Source organism: Euprymna scolopes, chromosome 23 (assembly GCF_053919585.1).
Source record: "Euprymna scolopes isolate OS-2025 chromosome 23, ASM5391958v1, whole genome shotgun sequence".
NCBI lineage: Eukaryota > Metazoa > Mollusca > Cephalopoda > Sepiida > Sepiolidae > Euprymna > Euprymna scolopes.
Window position 1 is genome coordinate 39149225 of NC_136504.1, and position 16237 is coordinate 39165461.

The 16237-nt window shown below is 32.6% G+C and overlaps 1 protein-coding gene across 1 annotated transcript in view; it reads left to right on the forward strand.

Moving 5' to 3' along the window:
• Positions 1–12782: 12782 nt before the first annotated feature.
• Positions 12783–16237, forward strand: part of LOC145245846 (uncharacterized) — a 332738-nt gene continuing 329283 nt past the window's right edge. Inside the window, exon 1 of the mRNA XM_080107508.1 lies at positions 12783–13082. The gene's annotated coding sequence lies outside the window, so the exon portion shown is untranslated. The remainder of the gene's footprint in view (positions 13083–16237) is intronic.

Genomic DNA, 16237 nt, shown 5'->3' on the forward strand with positions numbered 1-16237 from the left:
GTTAACAGGCAGTACGTACACCTTATACGCTTTCTCTCTTCATGAACTGGATTGACATTCTCACTCTTTCTCTCTCTATATATACAACTTGTGCCTGAGAATACCTTCGCCTAACTGACTGCTAACATGGCGTGCAGCTTTACTGATGTCAACCCTCTATCTTTTTCTTTGTCTACACGCTGGACTGTCATTCCCATTTCTACTACATTGCTCACTCCTTTTTCCACACGCGGACATGAACACGTGTTACACCTAAAACAGTCATTCTTCAACAGTAAATAAACGACACATCTATTTTATCCAGCAATTGAGTTTTTGTTTCCTTCTTTCCATTCGTTTCATTATTTTCTTTTGTAATGGGATTAGGATTTAGATATCCTAGTCCTCTACACCATAAACACATAAGTACCAAACTTTTTATAATTTTACATGGTAAATTTTTACTTGGTTTCCATCTTACAACTTTTAAAGGTTTTCGGATATGCTGAAAATGAATATTGTATTTAAATTTTCCGCAAATAAGTAGTTTTATGCATATCGAGCAATATAATTTTTTATTTATTTGCGGTGGCCATAGTTTTTAACTTTTAATTTTACACAACAAAATAGATTATTTTTTAAAAATAATTTTGAAAGAAATATTGTTCACTAACTTTTTCCAATTTTAATTTTTAACAAACAATATAAACCTTTTTACATTTTAATTTTGAAAGGAGGAAAAAGTAATAAATTTAAAATTTTTTCCAAAAAATTGAAAATAATTGAAAAAGAATATACGTGAAATTAATAAATTGCAATAGAATACTCATGTGATTTAATAATAATCACGTGATTCAATTTTGAATTAGAAAAAAATCACATTACTTAAAATTATAAAAATTTCTATTTATATTGCTTTTAATTAAAATAAAAAAGTTTTCATAGTTTACAATTATAAAAAGTTCTATTCATATTTAAATTTGTTTTATATGTTCCGATAATTTAATATTTCTATTAATATTGTTTTTCATTAAAAAAAAGTATTCCTTGTTTAAAATTAGGTACGGGCAAAAATGGGTGAGCAAAAATAGGAGACCTAGTTTTGAAAGCCGATTTATCATAAATTTTTGTAGGTTTCCAACTACTTTTTGATTGTATTTGAAAGATTAAAGACTAAAGTCAATTTCCCAAAGGAAAAAAAATATTTGTACACGTGAAAAAAAAAAAGTTATGAAAAATGTTTTCACGGTAAGCTAATCAATTCAGCTAAATTTTTAAGTTAAATAAATTCATTGTAAAAATCCTTTAAAAGATAAATATTAGTTTTCTGAGTCTATTTTAAAGATAATTAGTAAAGTAAAGTCCTAAGATATTGAATTAAATAAAAAATAAAAAATCTTGTTTGTGCAAAAAAAAACTTAATTAGCCCTCAAAAAGCAAGTAATTTACCATTTGCCAAAAATGCAACAAACTAAAAAAATCTAAACATGATTATAAAGAGGCCTAAAATTTCAGCCAATCGAAAACACTGTTTCAAAATGAAGTCATGATAGTAAAAGAAGGTACGGGTGTCAAATTTCTCCCCCCCCCCCCCGAACGTGCATCAATACATTTCTATTCTAAACGTTTGTATCAATGTTTATCATTTTTTAATTTAATTTTTTTTCTCCTGTTTTTAAATTATTTTTTTTTATTAATTATTGTTCAATATTATATAAAAATTATGTTACGCCAAAAGTTTCACATTCTTGCGAGCAAGGAAATTATTAAAATCTTGCATATAAAAATTATGTGAAATCTGTGATTTAAAAATAAAGGAGAAATATTTTTGCTATTATATTTTTTTGTGTGTCAAAATATTAAATAAACAATGCTTAATTCAATGGTAATATCGGTAGTTTGAGAAATTAATTTTTCTTCAAGTTATATCGAATTCATTAATACGGACTTTAAGGGCTTTTATTGTAATGTTCCTGTAACTTTTTTTTTTTTTTATTGCTACAAATTACGATGCTTTATTTATATGAAAAAAAGCAAAAATAAATTCTTGCGCTTTTTATTTACTACTGAAAATTATAACTTTAGTAAAGGTATTTTTTGTTTAAACAAAATAATACACTAGATTTAAATAAAAATAATTAGTTCATTATATTTCGCGATCATTATTTGATAAATACTGAAAATTTCATTAAAATTGGTTAATTTCCTGATTTTTGGTGAATTTTTAAGTAACGGAAGGGGTCAAAATGTATATATATTTTGAGTGTCGACATTCATTTTGCCCGTACCTATTTAAAATTATTTACAAAATGTTAACATTATTTTCATGATAACGTAACGGAGTTTAGTTCCTTTTAAGCGATAAAGGATTCGAGATTATTTTTCCACCTAAACTCCAGTCTTGCTGGCCTGCTGTGGTGAGACCAAAAGTTCCTTTTAGTGATGTCACAGTGATAAATATATGTCCCCAAATAAAAAAAATGGCTTCATCGTTACAAAGAAAATCACGTATTTATTAAAGAAAAATTAAGTATAATGTTATAATTAAAGAGATATATAAAAACACGTATGGGTACAGTAAACATATTATACCAAAATGTCGAAGCAATCGGTGCAGTGGTTATTTAGATTATTAATAACGAACGAACCAAGAAAAATATTTTTATATATAAAGATTAAAATAAAATATGTATGAAATACGTTTATAAGCCAAATTAGAACGCAATATTATGAAAATATTTATTTGTTTAAAATTAATATTTCAGTGATAGATACCATCTTCAGATTTTTATATATTTTCTTTTTTTTCCTCAACATGATGTTAAATCAGAGAAAAGTTAGTAATGAGTCCATATGTTGTTCGTCTGCGATGCTATTTTACAAAAAATATGCTGGCCGCATGTGATATGAAAGTCAGAGTCATGTTGTCTATGATATAAGCGTTGTCTAAATTTTAAAATAAAATACATATGAAATACATCTAGAGGCCAAATTACACACACGCACACACATATGTATACACACACACACACACACATACACACACACACACACACACATATATATATATAGTAAGTTATAAAATATATATGGTGATTAAGCTACACTGAATATTCCGCGTTTCATCCACTCTAGGACTCTTCAGGCTCTGAAGTGTATAGAGTGGATGAAACGCGGACTATTCAGTGTAGCTTAATCGCCATATATATTTTATAGCTTACTAACTAGCTCTACCTACGTATTGAGCACTTTTGAAGTAAATACTTTACGCATAAATTTATACTTTTGTATATTAATTTTATGTGAGTAAATTAAGTAGTTATATATATATATATATATATATATATATATATAACAGTATAACACTGCAACTATTAGTTATGTTGAACATATGACCACAACATTATCATACCGCCTCACTTGCCATAATGTCGAATCTAGTGCCATCTTCCAATATTTATATAAAAAACATCACCTCAAATTTAAGAGAAATTCTAATTAACAGTACCAAAATACAACACAACGAAGCGAATATAAAAAACTTAAAATCCTTGAAGCTATTTACATCAAAACGCAAAAACCTAGCCCGAATCAGGTCACATTTCAGAATAGTACCAATATGCTCAAATGTCTTGCATAACTCCTCCCCCTTTCCCTCACACCCACCCCTTCTTGCCATTGACCCTAGAACAGGCATGCTCTCCTCACTTTCCTGTACCACACCAATGGTTCCACTGCTGTCAGCAGTCACAACGAACTTTGCTCACACTCCAACTACTATTTAAATAAAACTTCCCATAATTCCTTACCGAGACTAACACACATAACTGATGATGTAAAGACGATTTCACGAAAAGTTAAAACCTCAAACACTTTGAGAAGAAAAAAATGCTTGGACCATACATCCATACGTTTGATGTAAATGCAAAAAAGATAATATAAAAAATTAAAAAATTAAAAAAAAGGTATTTCTAAACAGAAGCATTCTGCCTGCAAATTATATATATATATATATATATATATATATATATATATATATATATATATATATATTATTAAATTTATTTATACAAACATTAATGGCTACATATGTGCATACATGTTTCTCTAATCATCCGTGCTAAGGGAGATTACGTCTTCAGGCCATGAATTTTGTTCGAAGAACCTTTTGAGTATCATGAAGCGATGAAGAAAATTCATGGCCTGAAGACGTAATCTCCCCAATAAGTGGTGATTACAGAAACATGTATGCACATATGTAGCCATCAATGTTTGTATAAATAAATTTAATAATATACCTGCTCTGTTTACTCTTGAGCACTTTTTGGGAGACACATGTTGTTTCATTGAATGTAACTCTAGGAAACTAAACTCTACCGCCATAATATATATATATATATATATATATATATATATATATATATATATATATATATATATATATATATATATATATTATTAAGGCACTTTAAGAATACTTAAGGATGGTCTCTGTCTGCAGAATTATAACTAGCGTCTATGTAATGTTCACGACTTCTGCTCATATGAACACTCTAGGTTTTCAAATGTATTCACCCGAATTTGGAGTTTAATAGTTCTTAATTCGATTTATTTCCATGGCGATTATTTGGTTGTCCTGAGGTAGAGGCTTAGCAAATGGAACAGTGGCTTCTTGGCTGGGTTTGAATCTCATAACTGGCAGGAATTGTCACCTCTACACTGATGATTGCGTAAGCATGAAACAACAGTGCCTGTGGCTATAAATGAATAATTATTAAATTATATATATATATATTTATATATATACGAAGACTGAAGGATCAGCCGAAAATTTTGAGCTTTTGAAAAATCGTTTTTGTTTTTTCAAAAGACTTTTGTATTCCTACACGTCAACAAAATAGGAAATAAATGCAGAAAAGATATTTATATATTTTTTGTCTTGATTTATATATATATATATATATATATATATATATATATATATATATATATACTGAGTATCAAATTATTAATGAGTTTACATTTTTCTTAATATTTAAGGAACGAGTGAATAAAAATCCATGAAACTTTGAGAAAGTGCTTACAATACTATTCACGTACCTCAGTAAAAAAAATAAAAGTATTTAAAGCAGTATTAGCGAAACTATGGTAGAAAATAGGAATATATGTTACTTTCAGTGTGTCAAGTTATTAACGAGGTTGAGAAAAAACACAATATATCCATAACTTGTTTATTGAAATAATTTTCATAAATTAAATGAACTAGGGAAAATGCTTAGAACACAATAACTACATAGCAGTTTCTACGTTGTCATAATTAGTAGGGCATATGCGATCCTTTTTTATGAATGACTTGTAAAACACGTTGGTTCATAGAATTAGTCAAATTTGTGATTTCGTCAACAGTTATTCCTCGCGATACCTCTTGGAAACTATCCCACAACTCATCTTTACTCTTAAATTGGCGTCGCTTCATGATACTCAAAAGGTCCTCAATTGGCTTCAAATCTGGCGAATTCGTAGGCCACTCCATCTTCCGTAAGCCAGTTGTTGAAAATACTCTTTGCTTTTGTTTGCTGCATGAGAACGAAGCATTATCTTGCATAAAAATAATAATTCTTCTGAACGTCAACCTTTGCTTCTTCAGCCATGGTTCAAAGTGCTCCTTCAGAAAAGCTATGTAAGCATTTGACGCCATTTTTACACCTTCTAGGACTTTCCATGTGCCAGCTAAAGTACCTCCAATAATCCCAGCCCAAATCATTATCCCATCACCACCTTGTTGGCGCCTAAAACTCTGATAAAGATGTCGTCCATCTAGGACCCATCCCTTACTCCAGCCATCTGGGCCATCAAGACTGACACGCATTTCATCCATAAACAAAACTTTGGAAAAATCCGTTTCCATGTTGTCCTCTGCCCATTTCAATCGGTTTTGTATGTGATGTTGCTTTAATGGAGGTTTTATCACAGGCTTAACAGACTTTGCCATTTTTGTCAGAAGGTGACATCGAGTACTTTTTGAGACATTCTTCAATCCGGTTTGGTCAAAAACTTCTCGACTTGTCTGCCCAGGGTTCTTAACAACTTCAATTTAAAAAATTGACCGCTTTTTTTTTTTTTTGCTCAACATACACCTCCAAACACTCGGGCAATGCCGGGCTGAAATGCTAGTATTATCATAAAAAAAAAATTTCACTTTTTTTACAAGTACATATTTTCGAGTGATCCTTTGGTCTTCATCAGTGTAGTGAAAGTGATGCGAATGCGCAAATGAAGAGGAAGGAGGAGAAGTTATAGCCAATGAGAAGCTACCACGTCAGTCTGGAATACATATACATATAAATATGCACATATACTCATGCACACAATACATATATACATATAAAAGAAAAATAAAGAAATTAAACAGTAAATAAATATAAAGAAACGCGCATTTAACTGTCTAATATTTTGAATTGCAACGATAGTATTTATTCCGAGGGGAACAAAAATCCAAAGGATAGAAAACGTTATGAGTAGAGATGCTGTAAAAACATTTGTAAGTCAACGGCTATTTTTGCGTTCGCCCCCCCCCCCCCGAAAAACGTTGCTTCCAAATTCAACTGTATTTTAAGACAGATACGAAACGCTCCTTTTTATTTATTTTATATATTAATATGTGCATACACATATGTAAACAAACAAATACTCATATATAAACACATGCATATATATATATATATACATACATACATACATACACAAACAGATACACATATGCATATACATACACGTATAGACAGCTATACATATATATACAAACCTATAAAGATACATAAGTAAATGTGAGGAGAGAGAGGGAAAGAAAGGGGAACAGGAAAAGAGAGATATAGATGTGCGAGAAATACATATACAGTAATATGAAGAAAATTAACACTTAGAGAAAATGTATTTTGAAAAAAACATACGCGCATATACATGCACACACACACACACACACACACACATATATATACATGTGTACATGCACGTCATGTAGATATATACATACAGCAGCATAAATGATGGTTGCAACGTGTTGTCAGACGAGTGCCACTCCCTCAGACACTTAAAGTCCATGAGCCCAAAAATTACTTTTTTTCTTTTTTTTTTTTTCGTTCTACTGGTGAATTCACCCGCTCAAGCAGGCATGACACTGAAGACGGTCATTGAGATCAATTATTACATGTTTTCAGCATTTCAAGTTTCCACACGTCACAACTTTTCCATCGCCAGAGGACCATTTTTATAGACAAATGCCTGAGGGAGTATCTATACACAGATTATGTTACAGAGTCTTAGCTTTGTATGACAGCTAAGTCTCTCTCTCTCGCTTCAAAATTTTGAGATCTAGCAACAAGCAAGAGCAAGATAGCCAGCAACAAGTTAAACTGTAGACCAGCTTAATGCGGGTACTGGTCTCCCGCTTTGTGGTTTTTTAAATCAGAGATTTGCTTCTCCTAGAAAGGTTGCCTTTAACATGGCTTACAGGAGCCCTCTCCACCCGAACATACACATACATACACACAAACACACACAGTGCTAGTTGGCCGTTGACCCAAAAAAAGAGTTCATTCGCCCTTTGGAAGGTCTTGTTTTTAATCCTTCAAGGAGACTAGTCACCCTCCTCACCACACAAGTCTGGTGGGGGAACCAGTTTAGTCGCCAGTGACCTGACCATGAGGCAGGTAGTACTGGGTTACATGGTACCAGTAGCATATGACATGACCTGACATAAATGCATACATACATACATACATACATACATAATACGAACACCCATACATATACATAAACCTATTATGTACGAGAATATGAAGAAGGTTTAAAAAAATAGCTAGAGAGGAAAAATAAAAAGCTTTCCCATCCCAGCGTTCATATCAGTCCTAAGAAAAAATATTTGTGGTAAATTTTTGTTGTTATAGAACTCGTAGTCATTAAGTAGTCCTAGGTTTTAGTTAAGGCCTGAAGTGTGCGTGTTGAGTTTTAGAATTAGTTTTTTTTTGTTTTTTTTTTTTTAATATTTTCCTCTCTGATGTTGTGTATTGGATGCCATGAGGATGTATCCGACGTTGTCTATTGTGTGGTTTGGTAAATTATAGTGTATAGCTACTGGGTGTTGTGTGGATTTGTTTCTAATGGAATGTTTGTAGTTGTTAAGGTGTAGGTGGAACACCAGGCCTGTTTCCCCCACATAATTACTTTTTGTGCATTCAGTGCAGTGTAACAAATATACTACATTTGAGCTATTGCATTTCAGAGGCGCGAGTTTAAGTTGGATGTTGGTGCCTGGAGAGGGGGGGATGTGCTGTTGGTGTTAATAGGTTGGCATATTAGACATCTAGGCCTGTTGCGGCCTGTTGCATGCTTTATTTCCTTGAGACGTGAGGATGCAGTTAATCTGAGTGGATGTTAGCAAAGAATGTAAGTTGGGGAGCTGTCGTTTAGCACAAATTGGGGGGGGGGATTATTATATGTTGTGCCGAATGTGGGGTCCTGTTGTAGTTGTTTGAACATCCGTTTTATGGGATTGTGTAGATGTTTAGTGTTATTATTGAAGTCAAAACCATAGATATTTGTGTGGATACTTTGTTCTTTTTGTACGTTAGTAGATTATGTCTATTAATGTGCGATGCTCTGGTGATGGCTTGTTTTATTATTTTGAATGGATAGTTTCTGTGGAGAAAGTGATTGGTTAAAATGCCTACCTGTGCATCCCCCTAAGTAATCCAATTTACGAAATTTCCACTACCTATGATTACTACACTAGAATCACATTGACTAATGTATATCCATTAACCCTTATCCTCAAGTGGCCTCCGGCCTTGATAAGTGGTGACTCCTTTGTAAAAAAAAAAAAAAAAAATCATAATCGGATGGGTTTGTACATATCCTTTTAATCCGCAGGCATTGACTGTATATGATTGATTTTTTTGTTGTAGGTAATTGTGTCTGTTGGTAGGTTTCGTGTATAGTGATGTGATGATATAATTATTGGAAATGTTAACCAGAACGTCTAAAAATGTGATGTGTGTGGTGGAGTATTCAATTGTGAATTTAATACTGTTATGACAGTTGTTGATGTGCTGATAGAAGTCCATCAGTGTCTTTTTTGCTGTGTGGCCAAATGACAAAGATGACATCTATATGTCTGTAGTAATGTGTCGGGTTCAGGTGGTATGTGTTTATATATTTTTATTCGAATGTGTGCATGAAGATGTTGGCATAGCTGGGAGCCATTTTAGTTCCCATGGCTGTCCCTTTTATTTGTAAAAAGTGTTGCTTGTTGAATGTCAAATTATTATGTGTAAAAATGAACTCTATAATGCTGCATATATTTGCGATGTTCGTGTCTTGTAAGTTCTGGGTTTGTAAAAAACTCCTGCACGCGGATATTCCTTCCCCATGTGGAATATTTGAGTAGAGAGAGGAAACATCCATCATGATGAGTATTGTATTGTCTGGTAAGTTACCGATGTTATGCAAAATCTGCAGGAAGTGTGTCGTATCTTTAAGATAACTGGGGATGTTTGGCAGCAAGGGGTTGAGGATACTGTCTATATATTCCGAGATCTTTTCTGTGAGGATTCCAATATCTGAAACGATAGGTCTGCCAGGTGGATGGATCTGGAGAGCCTTAGCCATGTGGTATGTGTCTGTGGATGTATTAATCGATACCTCAGTGTTTCCTGTGTCTTCAAGTGGGAGGTGTGCGAGTATGTTGCTGACTATCTTCAGGAGTTTATGGAGTTTGAGGATGGTGTAAAGGCAGCCAGGTTGTAGTGTTTTGTTTTCGGATTTGAATGTGCAGCTAGGATCACTGGGAAGTGGTTTGTAGAATTCTCTGTTAGCTAGCTGTATGTTTATTTCTGCTATGTAATCATATGTATCCATTATATACTAATGTCCCCATTAAAAAATATTTAAATTTACTCTATACACGCCTACAAAAATCAAACATTAACTTACCATTTTCTCCTGACACGTTAATAAAAATTATTAGACTAATAGACTATATATATATATATATATATATATATATATATATATATATATATATATATATATATATATATATAATGACATAACTTATTTTTCAACTCAATAATAATTTCTACAAGCAAAATATCGGTTTTTCTCTGGGTAACTCTCTTAGTGGAGTATTAGCCTTTTCTTAGAATTCTTAGAATCTGGTCCTTTATGTAATCATATGTATCCATTATATACTAATGTCTCCATCAAAAAATATTTAAAGTTACTCTATACACGCCTAAAAAAATAAAACATTAACTTACCATTTCCTCCTGACACGTTTATAAAAATTATTAGACTAATAGACTAGACTAATAATAATAATGACATAACTTATTTTTCAACTCAATAACAATTTCTACAAGCAAAATATCGGTTTTTCTCTGGGTAACTCTCTTAGTGGAGTATCAGCCTTTTCTTAGAATTCTTAGAATCTGGTCCTTTAAAATTTAGATTAACTCCAAATGCAAAATATTTTAGATACACTGACAACATTTTAATTTTTCTTCCTGAAAACATGCACATAGATAACATTAAAGACAAATTAGACTCGGTCGAATCCTCCATTAAGTTCAACTATGACACAGAAAACCATCACTCATTACCTATTCTGGACATACTTATTATAAAATCCAATAATAAACTATCCTTCCGCAAAACCACACACAACAATGATTGCATACATTTCTACTCACACCATAATTACAAAATAAAAACATGTATGATAATTAGTTTCTTCCTACGTGCATTCAGAATTTGCAACCAGAGTATCTGGACGAAGAATTCAAATACCTCACAAACACTTTGAAAACCTTGCAATATTCCACATATTTCATATTAAATGTTAAGTGAAAAGCCACACAAATATTTTCCAGGATAAATAATAAAAAATATACACCAGACATTTCTCTCATAAACAGAATCTTCTTTTACCTACACACACCAATAATACAATAATTTTGAACATATAACAAACTAGGAATTCCAATCATACAAACCACATCACAAACTATAAGACAAATATTACAAACTACAAAACATCTCCAAAACAAACCAGTTTCCAATGCAGCCATATACACTGTTCCTTACCAAAATTGCCATCATAGATACATTGGTGAAACCCAGCATAAATTAGAAAAAAAATGAGATATCAAAAATAGCAATTCTCTAAGTGCATTATTCTCTCATTCTTTGCAATATAATCACACCTTTAACTTCAAACAAGCAAAAATAGTTAAATTTATTTCAAAGTCTGGAGACTTCTTGAATCAGTGCTTATCGCAAATTCAAACACATAGAGGTTTCTATCATGTAGCGCTATTAATAAGTAAACTTCTATCAAAAAAACATAATTTAATTGTAGACACAGGTTAACCCTCTCACACCATAGAAACACCCCCTCTAATAATTAATACATATAATCGCAAGAACTGCACGCCTGTGGAACTCTGTTCCATCTGCTTGCTTCCCACCTGACTACAACCTGGATGTCTTCAAGTCCAATGTAAACAAATTCCTGATGAACCGCCCCCTTAAGTAGACATTTTTATTAAACCCCCACACTAACGTACTGTACATGCAATAACCCTTATCCCTGAGTGGCTTCCGGGCCTTGATAAGTGGTGATCACCTTGTAAAAAAAAAAAAAACTCATTTTATTTCAGCTACACACCTATATTTGAATTTTAAGGGACATAATTTTTTTCCAGAAAGAATATTAACTGCATCATATCTTTTAAAAATATATTAACGACTATATGACGTTATTAAAAACCTCCCTCTCTTTAACAATGCAAGCCCCCACCCCCTTTTGAATTTCCAACGTCTTTTTCCGTTTCACAAGAAAATTTTCAAATATTTGTATTGGTGTTTTTGTTTTCTTAATTTCTCGAAATAAAGATGAAACGTTGATGAACACATAACTCAGTTTGTTTCTTTTTATTTCTCTATTTCGTCGGAATACTATTTCCATTATTCTCCTCATATCATATAATGATTAGATCACTCTGACAGATGTTAAAAAACATTTAAAAAATAAATGTTTAAATTTCAACAGTATTTCTTGCGGTTAACGGTAGCCGAATGGATTAGGTCCTTGCTAGTGAACCCAGAGATGTCTTCTGTTGCTGAGTTCGAATCTATCGACTGCTGTTAATCATGACATCCTGCACTGATGATTCCCAAAAGGATGAAACACTAGTGCCTGTAGGTATTTAATAATTATTATAGTAAATAAAAATTATATATATATATATATATATATATATATATATATATATATATATATATATATATATATATATATAAAGGAGATTAGAACAATAGTTTAAAGAGCTGAGTGTATTTAAATGTAACAGTGAAATTACTAGTTTAATTAAAATACAGGAAAGAGAAAGTGCTCGTTGTAATTTAGATTTATAATAAGCTCGATAAATTATCAATCACATTACTTTATATATATATATATATATATATATATATATATATATATATATATATATATATATATATATATATATATATATATATATATATATAGTGTACGTTCACACATCAATATATATTAGCTACCGACTACCAATTTATAATTACAACGAACAGCTGTGAGGCATTCGTTGTGATCTGCGCCTATCAAACACTATCTGGCGATCTCGGATTGATTTTAGATTTCAGACCATCATTCCGGGTTTAAACCGCAAAGTGATATATGTACGCGTCGCGTTGTTGCTTAGCAACAGCCGCGGAAGCCATTTTGTCTCTTTTGAAACGTTGACAACAATAACAAAAAAACAAAAAGAACTAAAAAAAAAAAAAATACGACTGCCCTGTTTTGTGCTTTTAATGTTTTGCTAATCATATTTTAGTGACATTAATTAGTTTGTTAAACCGACCAAATGGATCTGTAATTACAAAATTTGTTTCATTCAACAACCACTTTGTCAAATCCCGTCATTTGTTGGAGGTTTAAAAAAAAGATTATTTGGAATATCATTCTACAATAAAGTGACGACAAATGATTGCGCATTTCATTCCGATGCCAGGTTGGTGAGGTTAGTTAACAAATTATTTTTACTTACAAAAATAAATAAATAAATAAATGAAAAAAGTAAAAAAAAATTTTTTTTTTAAATATGGTGCAAACGGACGTGTACAATGCAATGAATGCACTTCCACTTATAATTTTTTTGCCCCCCCCCTTTTTCTCTTTTCCAACGCATTATTATTGATTGGGTCAATTTTTACGACGTGCTCCAGCGTATTATAAGCACCCCAACTTCCCCATGTTAAGAACAGCTTTCGGAATAACCCCCCCCACCTCGAAAGCCGTTCTTATGGGTAGAGGTTGGAGTGTTTATAATACGCTGGGGCAGTGGGGCACGTCGTAAAAATTGACCTTGATTGATCTCTAATCCACCAGATTATCAAAAACAAAAGGCAAAAAAGTCAATATTTAGACATTTGAAAGGGGGTGCTCAGTTTTTAATTACAACGTTCTGGTTAATCGATCCCCCATATTGGAAACACTCGATGAAAAAACAAGTTTGTTTTTAGTTTTAGTTTTTAATTTGCTGGACCAAAATTATTTATTTTTATATAAAACACATTATTAGACACTAAGGGAGGCTGCAATAAAACCCGAAAAAAATGTAATGTTTATTATTTTTTCAACATTTTTTATTAGACTAAATGTACGACAATCGAGGCTGCCATCTTGTTTTGAAAATTTGGCCTTTCTAAGGCTTGCCAGATTGGCTTTTTTGACGCCAAATTTGGCCTTTTTTACGCCCTTGCATGAAACCATGATTTTGGCTGCCGTTTTTTGGGTTTCTTTTTCTAAATGTGCACTTCAAGTGCGTAAATTATTGTTAAGACAGTGGTGGCCATCTTTTTTCTTTTCCTTTTTTTTTTCATATTGCCATTCTTTTTTCCCAAATTATTGCTTTTCTTTTGTTTTTTTTAAAATAAAACATGGACACCAAAAATCATGGTCCCATGAAAATACCCCCCCCAAAAAAAAACCATAATGATTTGGAAAAAAAAAAAAAAAAACGAATGGCAACATGAAAAAAAAAAAAAAAATAGCCACCAATGTCTTAACAATAATTTACGCACGTGAAGTGTACATTTAGACCCCCCCCCCAAAAAAAACGGCGTTCCACCATGCAAGAGTGTAAAAAAAGTCAAATTTGGCCTCAAAAGGCCAATCTTGACAAGGCCAAATTTTCAAAACAAGATGGCAGCCTCGATTGTTCATACATTTAGTCTCATAAAAAATGTTGAAAAAATAGTAAACATTACATTTTTTCGGATTTTATTTCAGCCTTAGGGTCTAATAATGTGTTTTATGTAAAAATAAATAATTTTTATAATTTTTTTTTCTCAAATGATTTACGCTGCCGAAATACACATTTGCCTATATAACAAATAAAATGTCATCAAAGGCAAGATAAGTTACTTATCTACCTAACTGAATTAGTTTTTAGTGTTTTTATTTAATGTAAAATGTTTATTCGGTTTGAAAAACAAGTAATTTGAAGCGCTACCGGAGACCAAGAAAAAAATGGCTGCAAAGTCTCTTTACATCTATGAAGACTCGATAATCACCTCAAAAAAAGAAATCAAACAAAATAGCGGTAGAAACCCACTCTGTAATATTTATGGGGTAGGTTTCTACGATCATTTTATTTTATTTCTTATTTTGAAGTCTTTGTCTAGACTTCAAAGTGTATGTGGCCATTTTTTTTCATGTTCTTCGGTAGCGCTCAATATTACTTGTCTTTTTAACCGAATAAACATTTTACATCGAATAAAACACTGTGATTATGCCGCATCTTCGTTGTTAGATCGACATTTTTTTTTTTTTTACTTACGTTCACCTCTAACAATGCATATCGCCACTTGGACGTAAGCGGTTACTATTTGAGACCATACTTGGAAAAGATTAATAATATGTTGGTTTATGTTATATTTAAACTTCTGCATATCAGTACAGTATGAAAAGCAGGTAGCAGGAAGGGAATTCCAAAGTCTAGCTATTTGAGAGAAGAAACTATTAGAATAGAAAGCTTTTTGGTACTTAGGGATCTAAACAGCGAAAGGGTGTGATTTTGCTGCTAAGCAGGTTTGTTGGGGATATGTATGTCAAGGGGGCACAAGTGCAACGAGTTCATCTGAGCACATTCCATAAAAATATTTGTAAAACAGGCACACTGATGCAGCATTGGAGTGATAGAACAGGGGTTAGAGCTTAGTTGACAAAGTGGGACCTATTAGCTTGAAGACTCTTTTTGGACCCTACCCAAGAGGGGGAGACTAGTGGTAGATGCACAAGCCCAAATGTGACAGCAATACTCCATGTATTGGCGAATGGTGGCCTTGTAGAGGTACAGAATACTCTCAGGTGTGAGTAGTCTTCTAGCACGATAGAGGGAACCCACCTTCTTTGCAGCATCCTTCGCAATGTCCTCAATGTATTTGTTCCAGTTCACATTGCCTGTGGATGTTAAGCCAAGGAGTTTGAAGGAAGAATTCTCAGGTAGGGTGTTATTTGTCATGGATATCGTTTGGTGGAGAGACGTCTTGTAATTGTTAAAGGAGAGCAGCTTCATCTTACTCGCATTAAATGTCACCATCCATTTACGGCCTCATTCCACTACGATCTGGAGGTCATTTTCTAACAATTCTACCATTGTCTTAGATTTGTGTGCATCTGGTCTTTCCCTCGTGAATATTATAGAGCATTGTATCATCAGCAAATGTACCCATCTCGGACACAATATTATCAGGGAGGTTGTTTATGAATATCAGGAATAATAGTGGTCCAAATTTCGACCACTGAGGCACTCCCACATTAATGTTCTGCTGCTTGGATGTACGCCCATCAATGGCATCCTGGATGGTCCTATTGTCTAAGAAAGATCTATTTATATTTAGTATACGTCCAGTTATACCATGCGATTTAATTTTCATGAGCAGCCCTTTGTGCCAGACTTTGTCAAAAGCCTTGGATATATCAAGGGCTACAGCTCTGGCTTTGCCTGCCTTATCTAGTGCAGTGCATATGTGTTCAGAGATGACAGTTAAAATATCTGCAGTAGAACGACATTTCCTAAATCCATACTGTTTGTCAGAGAGAAGAGTAACTTTTGCAAGGTGGTGGACTAGTGTCTGATTAATTAAGGTCTTAAAGAAGAGGGGAGGGGAG